The 13,471-nt window shown below is 44.3% G+C and overlaps 1 protein-coding gene across 3 annotated transcripts in view; it reads left to right on the plus strand.

Annotated features, from left to right (window-relative positions):
- Nucleotides 1-813: 813 nt before the first annotated feature.
- The window catches only part of LOC109431177 (uncharacterized), a 58,878-nt gene continuing 46,220 nt past the window's right edge, over nt 814-13,471 (plus strand). The window contains exon 1 of one of the 3 annotated variants that reach the window (XM_029855777.2): nt 814-1,089. The gene's annotated coding sequence lies outside the window, so the exon portion shown is untranslated. Of the gene's footprint in view, nt 1,090-10,350; nt 10,796-11,766; nt 11,867-13,471 lie in introns of those variants that run through there. The other 2 variants (XM_019707386.3, XM_062844113.1) reach the window with 2 other exon arrangements.

Here is a 13,471-nt window from a genome sequence, read left to right on the forward strand (position 1 = left end):
CCATGAGGAGTAGTTTTGACGGCCCTTGAGTTTTTCGATCGCCGGAAGATTCACTGCATTCCCGTAGGCACGAACTACACCACCGGTTCGCACACCGTCTCCTGATCCAGCCGCCAAGTCGCCTCCGGATCCGGTTGCACCGCTTCTAGTTGTATTCGTCCTACTGCTGCCTGGACCGCTTCCGCTTGAACTCTGTCTTTCTACGTCCCTCGGAATCATGGCTTCTTTCTTCAACGAACAAACTTGTCTTGATGAACAGGAACAACGATTACTTCAAGCTATGGCCACGTCTCTGGGCCCATAACCACTTGTGAGACAATGAATAAAAGAACGTCTAGTTCGGTAAGAGCTTGAACAAGTAATGAAAATTTATTCTAACTGATTACTCCTGATAAACAATCAGGTTGCTAGGGTTGCTTAGGGTAGTGAACTACATACAAAGGGTAACTACGTTTCTCAACAGATTCTGATTTATCCCTAGGATTTTGAGAGAATCCTTCTTAGGATGATGATGATAACGATGGTGATTATCAATGTCCCACTTTTTACGGAAACTGAGTGAGAAGCTTTTTCGATTTCTGAGTAGATCCAACTCAGTAACTGAGTTGTTGTTTTTCACGGTGTGAAATTTGAGTCGATTTTCTTCAGAGTGAAAAAGCTTTATCCAAGACACGAACGCATCGTAATTAGCCGCCACATAATGACCCTTCCTGACGACGACGTCCATGACTTTCCTTTCGAGTGTGTGGGTGCGTTGTGTGCTTTAACCCCATCATGTGTGCGACCGTAGCATCACCAAAAACAGTAAAATTCATCCAGTCTTCATCTCATCGTCGTCGCGTTCGTTCGTTGACTCGAAAAAAGTCTCGTCTCACCAAAGTTGAACGTCGTTCGTTTTGTAGTGAGAGAAAATTATTATTCGGTGAAGATACCGGTTGGAAAATTGGAAACTTTTACGGTAACTTTTCGCGTTTTGGTGCATCAAACCGGTGGTTAAGTTCTGCGGAAAGAATTCCTCACCGACAGCCAGTGAAGTGATCCTGTTCGAAAATGTGCAAATTGTGGAAAATCAGCAGTGAAAAAGCGAATGTAAGTGGTGCCTTTCTTTTCCGTCCATCTTCAGCCTTTCTCTCTGTCTCGCACTCGCTGTTCCCGATTTTGGTTGGTGTTAGTGGTTTTTCCCGACCCGTTCGTTCGGTTTCGGGAACGGGGTGTGGCAGTGCTGCCAGAATGCTGCTACTGGAATGCGTCCGGATAGTGGAAAAATTTGGTGCGCCTAAAGCGGTCAAAATAGTTTAGAAACAGTTTTCGTGGATTAGTGAATAAAATGTTTCTTTCGATATTTTTAATTTAGAATTGATACATAATCAACCTATAATTTAATTCTTGCTCAGTTTTCATATAATTTACTGTTTTTTTTTATTGAATTGCCAAAGTGTGCATTTCTTCATTTTAATGACAAGTATTCGAAAGATTATACTCAGGTAAGTAAAAAACATATTGTAATTGTAATGTATTATTCAACATAAAAGTGTAAGTTACTTAAAATTGTATTATCAAATGTGGATTAGTCAATTGGACAGTTACAACTCATGTTATGTAAAATGTAAACTACAATCAGCGAAAAAAACTAGCGAAATTCATCGAAATACCTTATGTATGTTTGTTTATTCGTAACGGTAACCTATTAGTACAACACGCAAAAACGGCTACGCTCAAAAATGTGTTCGGCCTGCACATTTTTAGTAAACATCCATGCCGCACATGACTGTGTTGGAAACACACATTTTTTTTAAATTGCTCGTACGCTCACATGAGCATGTATTTTGCAATAATTTCGAAATGGCAACCTCACTGGGTTTATAAACCACCTTCAAATACCGAAAAATATTGATATTTTGCAAAAATGTGAGCGTACGAGCAATTTAAAAAAATGTGTGTTTCCAACACAGTCCCTGTGCGGCATGGGCGCTACTCAAAAATGAGAGCTTTTATTTTAGAGAGAATACTATATCACAGACAAACAGACATACTACTTAGAAGAAAATTGCTTCAAAAACATCGTTTGGCATCTCACTTGCACCACCGGTGTCGGTGCTTGCACCCTCTATAATGCCTGGTTTACATTGTTCAACTGAAACGAACATTCCACTTGCTAACTTCTCAAAGATGTTCAATCCAATGGAATGACGTGTTTAGACTGAGCAAATGACTTGAGTTTTCACTTGAATGCTCTTGCATGCAACTCAGTTAAGTGTTTACATTGTTCAACTCGTGCGGAGCGTAAGCAAATTGAATTGAATTCATCTCACTGACAGATGACTTGAATTCAGCTCACATGAATCGCGGGTTTAGACGGGGCAAGTGAGACGATTTCGTTTGACTTGAATGGAAAAGTTCAACATGTTCAACTTTCGTTCAAGTCAAGTGAGTTGCTCATGTGAGATGAATGGTGGTGTTTACACGTTCAATTCGCATTCAATTGGGCTTTTTCCATTGACTTGAATCAAGTCACTTGCACTGTCTAAACCAGGCATAATGCTCAATCCAAAGCATTCATTTGCAGGTGTTGTTTCCCTCGGCTCGATGTAAAAATTTAGCAGGTGACCACTCCCCCGTGGCGTCATCCATTCATAAAATATGAATGAAGGTTCATGATTGAGTCATTTTATGTAAACATTGATCGGCGTCGCGTTCATTTCTCTCCAAAATTGAGAGGTGATATAGGCACAGCAGCGCCACCATGACACATGCGAGCACAGTCCGAACCACACGTTATTTTCAAAATGACCGTTAAATCGTGCGATGATTTCGATTTGAGTAGTATGTCTGTTTGTCTGTGACTATATCTTAGGTCAAGGAATCTGAAATTATGAAAATTTGCTATAACTAATTCTTATGGATGTCATAAGAATACCTTATGAAAATTGATCGTGCTTGCTATGACAAATTTCATAAGATAGACTTATGAAAAGAACAAAAAAAAAACTTAAAATGATGCAGACTGGATTCGAACTATGAACGTCGGGATCACCGAGCCCGTGTTTTATCCACACGGCTACCGACGCTTGGCAATGCCATGTTGCTAAACATAAATAAAAGCCAAGCTGTGAGACGATTTTGCGTCACAGCGTGACCTTATGAAATTCATCCGAATCATTATGAATTATTTAAATGCCGTTTCATAAGTTGAGCCTTATGGAAATCTTAAGGTTATTTGGCTGAGTGTACTTTGTAATTACCGGTACTAATATAATTCAAAAGGATGTGCCCCTTTAGCCACAGTTGTAAAGGCGTGGGTATGCAGCATCCTGAGGGAACGGGTTCGATTTCTGGTCGGTTAAGGAACGTTATGTAAAAGGAAATTTTCTTTATGTCCTTGAGCATAGAGTGTCTTCGTGCCTGCCACACGATATTATGGCGCCAGCACCAAACCGAATAGCGACGTTTTGACTTTTCGACACTTTTCGTCTAACGACACTATTTTCAGTACCGGGTGCAGTGCGCTGTGTGCGTTCAATGATGTAATCAAAAGTTTTTTGATTTCCAACTTAATCCATAATATACACATGCTAAAGGGTCATTGGCAGAAGGAGCTCTCAGCTAATAACAATGAAAGTGCTCGTAGATCACTACGCTTAGAAGCAGGCTTTGTCCCATTTGGGACGTTACGCCAAGAAGAAGAAGAAGAAGATTTAGATTAACACAAAACAAGCAAAATCATCCGAGCCGTTTATATGCAAAGTCCCAGATTTGATCTCCGACATGACGATGTGGCACAGGAGAATGGGGCAGCTTAACAAACAAGGTTTGAAGAAGCTGCAAAACTTGGCGGATAGAATCCAATTCAAGATCCCGGATGATTTGAAGTGTGTTGCGTGTATCCAGAGAGAGAACTCTCGTGATTCGTTTCCCTGTACTGACAGTCGAGCCAAAGCTAAGCTGGAGTTGGTGCACCCGGACTTTTGTGGGCTGTTTAAAGTTCCCTCAATCGGTGGCAGCCGATATTTCATGAGTTTCATATCGACGATGCAACGAGAAAGGTGGTGATTTAAACGCTGGAAGCGAAGGACCAAGTCATCGAAACATACGAAGAATTCAAGGTTATGACGGAGACGTCAGAATTCTACGCAGCGACAACGGACGTGAGTATGACAATTCGAGGTTCAAGGCAAGCATGGCTCGAGATGAGGTGCGACATCAGAAGACGTGCAATCTGGACGAACCGGAAGATACAAGTGGTGAATCTACATCGGGAGGAGCTACGGCTGTAGTAGAATCTTCAGAGGGAGTTCCTCCGATAACGACTTCGAAGCTGCCGACGACAATGATGATATTGCGCTCCCACCGTAATCAGTAAATCCAGCTGTCCTAAATAGAGCATCAGTTAAGGCGCAGCGGTAGGAAGCTCTAGGTTTGTGATTTTGTCCGATGACCAACCCGATACATGAGATGAGCGATCCAACTTCGTACAATGAGGTATTGAAGTGACTGGACCGGGACCTAAGGATAGAAGCTATGCGGCAGGAGACCAAGAACTACCAAAGCAGTGGGTGTTTACCACCAAACGAGGCGTTGATGGACAGATCGAGCGGTACAAGGCCCGCTTGGTTGTTAAGGAATGTTCGCAGAGCCCGATAATCGATTTCGAAGACGTTTAGGCACCAATGGTGAGGCACTCAACAATTCGGTATCTGATGGCGATGGGAGCCAAGCACGATTTGGAGGTCGATCAGGTGGACGCTGTAATCGCTTTTCTACAAGGCACACTGGCTGAAGGGAAAATATGCTTAGAGCAGCCCAAGGAATTCATCGTGGACTCGACGAACGTCTGCAGATTGAAGAATGCCATGTACGGGCCCGCATAACCATGAACCATACTAGAACTGTGCAGCAAACTGTTCGGAACTATGCACTACAGTATCTCAATAGTATGGTAGAACATCCAAAGCAACAATAAGTCAACACTACCATAAACGGTTTCAACAGTGTGATAGATGGTTCTCGAGTAAATTACAATATGTGGAATAGGCGGTTAAGTTATGTTACAATAAGAAATCGCTCATTTTCTCGAACAAAATTTTTCGTTTACAGTTTGCCAAAAGGTCGATATACTATCCATTTTTTGCCCAATTAACTGTCAAGCAAACAGTTCTAAAACAGTTGACCCATAAAATCGGAATAAAAATCAGCACTGTATGTGTAATAATTGCTTTATTGTCTATTATGGTTCCATAGTCTTTTGGTATATAGTTCTCTTACAGTTGAAATAATTGGTAATTTTCTTATATATGATAATAAAAAGCAACTATTGTTTCTCCTATTTCTATTTAATTTCAAAAAAAAAAGGAAAAAATAGAATAACAAAATCAAATTTGCTAGAAAACATCTTTCCTCGCAGTTGTCCCACAGCTTCTCCAACATCATCGCTAGATGTTTCCTAACTTGCCTACTGCGGTTAGCAGAAAAGCATCCGGGATTCTTCTGGAAGAGTTTGAGGTGGGCCAACGCGAATCTATGGTGGGTTGATTTGCACTATGATGATACCAGCGTTGGAAGCACTACCGCGTTATGGATGAACTCCGAAACCGCTCCAGGACATGCCTATAAGACATAAATGGACGATATCAGCTTGTTGTCTAGGTGGAGTACGAGGTGGAGCCTTTTGTTGCAGGTTAAATATCGTTGGTCAAATCGGGTAGAAATTACTCACCGTGGATGGACAAACAGTGTTGTGGACACGACTAATGATGGGAATGCATGTTCCATGACCGGCGTAGCAATGCCGTCGGGTTCGACAGCTGGCAGCTAATTCCGACGACGTAAACTCCTTCGGGTAGAAAACGTTGTTTACTATGGCTAGAAGAAAGACTTATTTTCAGATTCTTACTAATTTTACGCTGGACCAAAACTTACCTAACAAGACGTTGACGGCCGCCTTGGAAACGATGACCGATTCTCTGCGAAACAGGATTTTTATTAACGAAATTGAAAACAAAAACCAAATCGCGTTTGTTTTCGCTGCTTGCTCAGACTTCTTTGTTATGGAATTTGTCACGGCAAGCATCTCATCGGCTAGTTTTCATTCACTCACATATACCGATGCATGCAACAATATGTCATACTGTTCAACATCAGTAACATGTGGTGAAATTCACGTGTGTAAGTGTGTAGCTTAACATAAATGCAAACCGTTTGTCAGAGGGTGATTTCATATTGCAACCATACCTCACAACTCATATTGTTTAAAAATGTCTGTACAATATAATATATTGTTACCACCTGGTATGGATTGAATATACCGTGATTTACAGTCAAACAAATTGAGTTTCATATTCTTCAACATTAAAGCAACTGTTTGCCACACACTTACCTCAACAGATAAAGGTCATGTATTGTTTGGAGTTTCAGACAAACTGTAATTTGTTATGCGGGAGTTAAAACAATCCAGCCGGCTATGGTACCACCAGCTGGATGCGGCCCTACGAAAATTTGAAAGTGGATGCGTGCCTTTACTTCTAGGTCGAAGGCGACAAAATATTATTCGTAACTGTGTTCGTGAACGATTTCTTACTATTCATCAACAACAAGAAACTGAAGATCGCCTTGAAGAAATTGCTTTGCGATAGATTCCACATGAAGAACCTCGGCGAGGCGAAGCACTGCTTAGGCCTGCGGATTACAAGAGATCGAGGCAAAGATGGGTTGTACCTCGACCAGGAAAACCACATCGAAGTAATGTTGGAGAAGTTTCAAATGGCGAATTGCTATACCGTGGCTAAGCCGTTTGTCCCCGACTCAAATCGGACAAGACTATGTGTCCAAAAAACGAAGGAAGAAGACGACATGAAGGATGTATCCTACAGTACCCTACAAGGAACCCATCGGAAGTTTAGTGTATCTGCCCCAGGTTTCGAGTCCCGACATCAGCTATGCAGTAAATACAGCAAGCCAGTACAGCTGTAATCCAGAACGGAAGCACTGGGAGGCGGTTAAGCGGATCTTCAAATACTTGCGAGAGATCGCTGGCAACCGTTTATGCTACAGGGAATCCGGACATTGCTGGCTACACTGATGCAGATTGGGGAGGAGACGTCGACACCCGGAAATCAACGACAGGATACGTGTTTCTGCTGCAAGGTGGTGCCATATCCTGGAATGTGAAACGCCAACCGACTGTTGCATTATCGTCTCGTCGTGCGAGGCCGAGTACATGGCAATGTCGAGAACCATCCAGGAGGCGCTGTGGTGGCAAGGTATGCTGGAGCAGATTTTTGGCAAGCGGAAGATGGACATCCTGTGCGACAATCAATCTGCGATCTGCGTTGCGAAGAATGGATCGTACAACCCCCGGACGAAGCACGTCGACATACGATACCATTTTGTACACGACTCTTCGGAAACGGTGCGATCGAGCTGAAGTATATCACCACCAAGAAACAAGCTGCTGACGGTTTCACCAAACCTTTGGCGCATCAGAACTTGAAGGCGATGAATCTACAAATAGGAATCGAGGATTAGGGAGGAGTGTTGGAGTCGAAGCAATCCGCGATTGACTGGACCAGTTGTAGTATGCCATGATATTTAGACGTATAATAAAATTTGTCATTCCATTATCGTTACTCAACCTGTCAAAACGTCTTTCAATTCCGATAAAATTCAACACCCACCAGCGATGAGATGCAAGGAGGGTTGATGCTCTGCGATAGGTGGCGCCTGCCCAAAGGCAAGTATTCCAATGATATTGTTCTGTGTACAAATACTGGTTTCGATTTTCAACAGCCGAAGCTTGGCGACCCAACTACGCAGCAGGAAGCACTATCTCGTGATGATGCGGAACGTTGGCAGCAGGCGATGCAGGAGGAGTACGACGCGCTCATCTCCAACGGTACCTGGACCCTCGCTGATTTGTCGAAAGGACGAAAGGCAATCAGGTGCAAGCGGGTGTACCGGACCAAGCAGGACGGAAACGGCAACATCAACCGATACAAGGCGAGGCTGGTGATAAAAGGGTACTCGCAACGAAAGGGGGTGGATTATGAGGACACCTACGCCCCGGTTGTCCGTCACAGTTCCTTGCGGTACCTCTTTGCGTTGGCGGTACGGTTAAATCTTCAAATCGACCAGATGGATGCCGTGACAGTTTTTCTCCAAGGCGAGCTTTCGGAGGAAATATACATGGAGCAACCCCCTTGCTTCACGGATGGACGGGATCAAGCCAAGGTGTGCCGCCTCAATAAGGCCCTCTATGGCCTGAAGCAATCCAGCCGGGTTTGCAATACAAAGCTGGACGCCGCGCTCCAAAAAATGGGACTGAAGAGTACCGTGTATGACCCCTACGTATACTACAGGATTAGCGACGGCAAGGTGCTGTTCGTGGCCGTGTACGTAGACGACGTCCTCATCTTTACAAATTGAAAGCGCTGTAAGAAAGAAATAAAAGCAAAGATAAGTCAAGAGTTCAAGATGAAGGACATGGGATCCGCCAAGCATGCTTTGGGTATCAGGATCACGAAGATCGATACGATGGTAGCACTGGATCAAGAGTCGTACGGGGAGGCGGTGTTAAGCAGATTCAACATGTCGAACTGCAAGCCGGTGAACATCGCGATGAATGTGAGCGAGAAGTTGACCAACGAGATGTGTCCATCGACTGCTGAGGAGACCGAAGCAATGAAAAATGTACCTTACCGAGAAACGGTCGGAGGCTTGAGCACACGCCCTTATATCTGTTACGCCGTGAACATTTTGAGCCGGTTCAATTCCAACCCCGGCGAGAGACGCTGAAACGCGGTGAAACACTTAAGCGATATTTGAGAGGAACATCGCAGTACCGTTTGGAGTATCATCGGGACGAGAACTCGGCAATACAAGGGTTTTCCGATGCCGACTGGGCATCCGACCACGATGATAGGAAGTCGATCACGGGGTACTTGTTTACTGTCCAAGGAGGAGCTATTTCGTGGAGTTCAAAGCGGCAACAGACCGTTGCCCTTTCAACGTGCGAGGCCGAGTATATGGCACTGTCGGCTGCAGTATAGGAGGCGCTCTGGTGGAAGCGGTTGCGAGGATTGTTTGAAGACGAAGCGAAACTCGAAATCCATTGCGACAACCAAAGTGCCATAGCTGTAGCCAAAAACGGAGGATACCACCGTACAACGAAACACATTGACATACGTCACCACTTTATCCGCTATGCTTTGGAGAATGGTGACATAACCATTACATACGTACACTACCGGTCATAAGTACGGACTCACAAAAAGTATTGCAACAATATTGCATCACCCTGACTCACCTCGATATCTCTAAAACCAGACCACCTACAAAAATACCGCCTTTAGAAAAGTTGTTGCCCCTGAATAACTGCTGAAGACAGCATCTTTGTAAGTCCTCAGGTTTTGGAGATACCGAGGTGAGTCAGGGTGATGCAATATTGTTGCAATACTTTTTGTGAGTCCGTACTTATGACGGGTAGTATAAGTACGGATCACCAGACAGCAGATGGACTAACAAAACCGCTGCCAGCTGCCAAACTGGTTCCATGCCGTCAAGCGATGGGAGTTCAGAAGCCAATGGTTTGAGGAGGAGTAAGGAGGAGCTGCTTTTTTCGAAGGCTCGAAGGAGGACAACCAGAGTTGCATCTCTATGCTGAACGCTGAAGGATGAACGAGACAGACGAAGCACATCGACATCAGATACAATTTCGTCTGGGATTTGGCCACATCTGGAATCGTCAAATCAAAGTATTGTCCGACGGAGAATATGTTGCCTGAAGTGCTGACAAAGTACAATAAGACGTGGTGCGCAGCGAGTTAGGTGGATCGATCAAGTGGAGGACGACTTGCCAGCCCTTCGCAGAGTGCGGAACTGGAGACGCACAGCAATGAACCGAGTCGAATGGAGACGACTCCTACGTACAGCAGAGGACACTCAGGCCTTAGTCTGACCGGTACGGTAAGTATGTTCGAAATCTCACTGCTTCGAAATCAAAGAAACTTCTGGAACTTTCCTGAAGGATGATCAGTAGAACATACGAGAGCTTTCTGTTTCGAATTTGAAGAAGTTTCTTGAACTTTCCAGCAAGAGCAGAATAATGCACACCGAAGCTCTTGAGTTATCTCGAACAGTCAAGAAGTTTCATGAAACGAAGATATCAAAATCTACGGCAACACTGGTCACCGTCCGACGACTGGAAAGCGCCACCGTAGTGTGCGTGTGTTCGGCTGTGTGTTTACATTCGTTTCGTGCGTGACGAGGTGACGATTGCACTGCCACTGTTTGGCTGTATATGTGTTCGCACGTGTAGTGGTGCAATCGAAGCCGTCTGTTTGTCCAGTCGTCGTCGATGGTGGAGAATGTGAAACGTCAAAATTTTACTCTTTCTCGGATCTGGCTACTGTAGTCGTCGAATGGATAATGAAAGCATAAGCAGGTTCTTGGTGCATGAAGAAGCAGGAAAAAAGACAAACGAACGAAGCAAGGAAGATTGGTGCACAGACAGAAAGACGGAGAAAAAGTTTGGGGTGCTGCGTGTTGGAAAAGTTTCTTGCTCCCGTTCGAGGAGTGTTTTGACAGAGGGGATTTTCAAGTGAAATTTTCGTGGAAAAAGTAGTGAAGAACGTTTGCGAAAAAACCGAAACGGATCGAAGCGCAGTAGACCTCCGGAGGAATTCGGCAACCGAGGAGAAAAGGAGTGTTTTTCGTGTGTGAAAGTTTCAGAAACGGTTGTCCCGATGTGGTTGAAAAATTGTGGCACTTGGAACGTGGCGTTTGCACAAAACAACTGTGAAAAGTGAGTAGGGCTATGGAATGGGGTTGGAGCGTACGGATAAAAATGGCCAAGTTTCGATTTTTGGGGTTTGGGAAAACAATCTCGTGAAGGGAGTGTTGAGATTCTGGAGAAGCTGTCGAGAAGAAACGTCAGAGGTTATCGATTCTTCCACGAACGGATCCGTGACGACGGTAGCCGAAGTGGATATTTTCCAGTGATTGATACATATCTTGGACACGCTGCAATGAGCTCCGTATCTGCTGTCTGAGTCTGGTCGAATGATTCTCCGGAATAAAAATAGCAGCGAAATTTTGGCAGACAAGTACCCCTACTACTCACTTCTACGCATTTTTTCCGCACGGTCAAGTGGCGTTTACGCGGTGGCGGTGGCCTTGAAATCGTCTCGAGTCGGGAGTTCCTATTGGAAATCGAACCTAGGATTTTGCGGTGTATCTGTTTGATTGCCCACTAATCGGAGAGAAAAAAAAATAAGCTTAGGATTGAAAATTTTGGTTTAAGGGGTGCGGGGAGGGACCGCGGAGAGGTCCGGCGCGCGGTTCACAAACAGAGAAACGATACAAAAGTTCGATGAACGGATTAGTGTGTGCAGAGGAGAAGCTGCAGCCAGTGCAGCAGAAGCAGCAGAGCAGCTCAGGCACATATGAAAAATCGATGACCTGAAATTCGATCAATGCGAGATGCTGGCTGGCTGGCTTGGTTGGTTGGCTGACTGCCTGCTGCTTCTGACAACAATGTAACGGGAGTGTGTAGTACGCTGTGGATGGTGGAAAGAAATTTCCCCGAAAAAGAAAAAAAAACTCGTGTGGATTCGTCCGGCGCACGGCATGGGCAAGGTGTTTGTGGAAGAATCGATAAAAGTGAATCGTGCATAGTAAAGGGAAATGACGACAGTGGGGAGCCAAATTTGAACGGTGGATGGCGATTTGGACCAGTGTGTGGTGTGGAACTGAGTAGTGTAAAAATGTGAATGTTGGATCATCCCGTGGTAAAAACAACATTTGAAGGAATCGGTGAAGCCCATAGATAATGTCATCTGTGAACAGCGTGAAAATGAGTTAAAATGTAGGAAAGGTAGGAGACTGGCTGTAACACACGTCAGTAAGTTTCGGGAATGGTCTTGTATGATGCAGTCATCGTAAAAGTAAAATACCAAATAATCTCACAGCTGCAGCTAGATCTAATCTTCGGATGCTAGTCCCTCGAAATTACATTTGAATCGCTGAAATTGATCGAAATTGAAAATTTAGAGGAAAAATAGTCCAGTGAAATGTTTCAAGTCATGTGCAGATGTTAGTTTAAATCTCATCTAGAGATTCGTTCAAATTTCGTCCTAAGATTCGCCAGAATCTCGTCAAGAGATTCGTTGGAATCTTGCTCAGAGATTCGTTGGAATCTCGCCAAGAGATTCGTTGAAGTTTTGCCCAGAGACTCATTCAAATTTTGCCCAAACTTCGTGGGAGTCTCGCCCAAAGATTCGTTAGAATTTCTCCCGAAGAATCTTTGGGACTCGCTCAGAGATTCGTTGCAATCTGGCCCAGAGATTCGTGGGAATCTTCTCTAGAGATTCGTTGGAATCTTTCCCAGAATTTCATTGGAATCTCATCCAAAATTTCGTTAGAATCTCGTCCAGATTCGATGGAAACTCGCCTAGAGATTCATTGAAATCTCACTCAAGATTCGTTCCAATCTACCCCAAAGATTCGTTGGATTCTCGCACACAGAATCGTTGGAATCTCGCTCAAAGATTCGTTGGAATGTCCAAAGATTCGTTGGAATCTTGTCCAGATTCGTTGGCATCCCGCTCAGAGATTCGTTGGAATCTCGCTCGCAGACTCGTTGGAATCTTGCTCAGAGATTCGTCGGAATGTCACCCAGAGTTCGTTGAAATCTTGCCCGGAAATTCGTTGAAATCTCGCCCACAGATTCGATGGAATCGCTGCCAAAGATTCCTTGGAATTTCTCCCAGGGAATCGGATTGTCTTCCAGAGATTCGTTTGTACCCCTCTCAAAGATTCGTTGGAATCTCTTTCAGAGAATAGGAATGTCTTCCAGAGTTTCGTTGAAATCTCTCCCATGGATTTGTTGGAATCTCTCCTAGAGATAAATTGGAATCTCTCCCAGAGATTCGTTGGAATCTCTCCCAAAGATTCGTTGGAATTTCTCCCAGAGATTCGTTGGAAATTCTCCCATAGATTCGTTGGAATATCCTCCAGAGATTCGTTGAAATCTCGCCCAAAGATTCGTTGGAATCTCGCCCGAAGATTCGTTGAAATCTCGCCCAAAGATTCGTTGGAATCTCTTCCAGAGATTCGTTGGATTGATTGATTGTCTTTATTTAAGAGACTTTCAGCTCTAGGCTGGTTCGTCTCTCCAGATTCGTTGGAATCTCTCCCAGAGATTCGTTGGAATGTCTCTCAGAGATTCGTTGGAATGTCTCTCAGAGATTCGTTGGAATCTCCTCCAAAGATTCGTTGAAATCTCGCCCAGAGATTCGTTGGAATCTCTCCCAGAGATTCGTTGAAATCTCTCCCAGAGATTCGTTGGAATCTCTCCCAGAGATTCGTTGGAATCTCTCCCAGAGATTCGTTGGAATCTCTTCCAGAGATTCGTTGGAATCTCTTCCAGAGATTCGTTGGAATCTCTCCCAGAGATTCGTTGGAATCTCGTCCAGAGTTT

This window comes from Aedes albopictus, chromosome 1 (assembly GCF_035046485.1).
Source record: "Aedes albopictus strain Foshan chromosome 1, AalbF5, whole genome shotgun sequence".
In the NCBI taxonomy this organism is placed as follows: domain Eukaryota; kingdom Metazoa; phylum Arthropoda; class Insecta; order Diptera; family Culicidae; genus Aedes; species Aedes albopictus.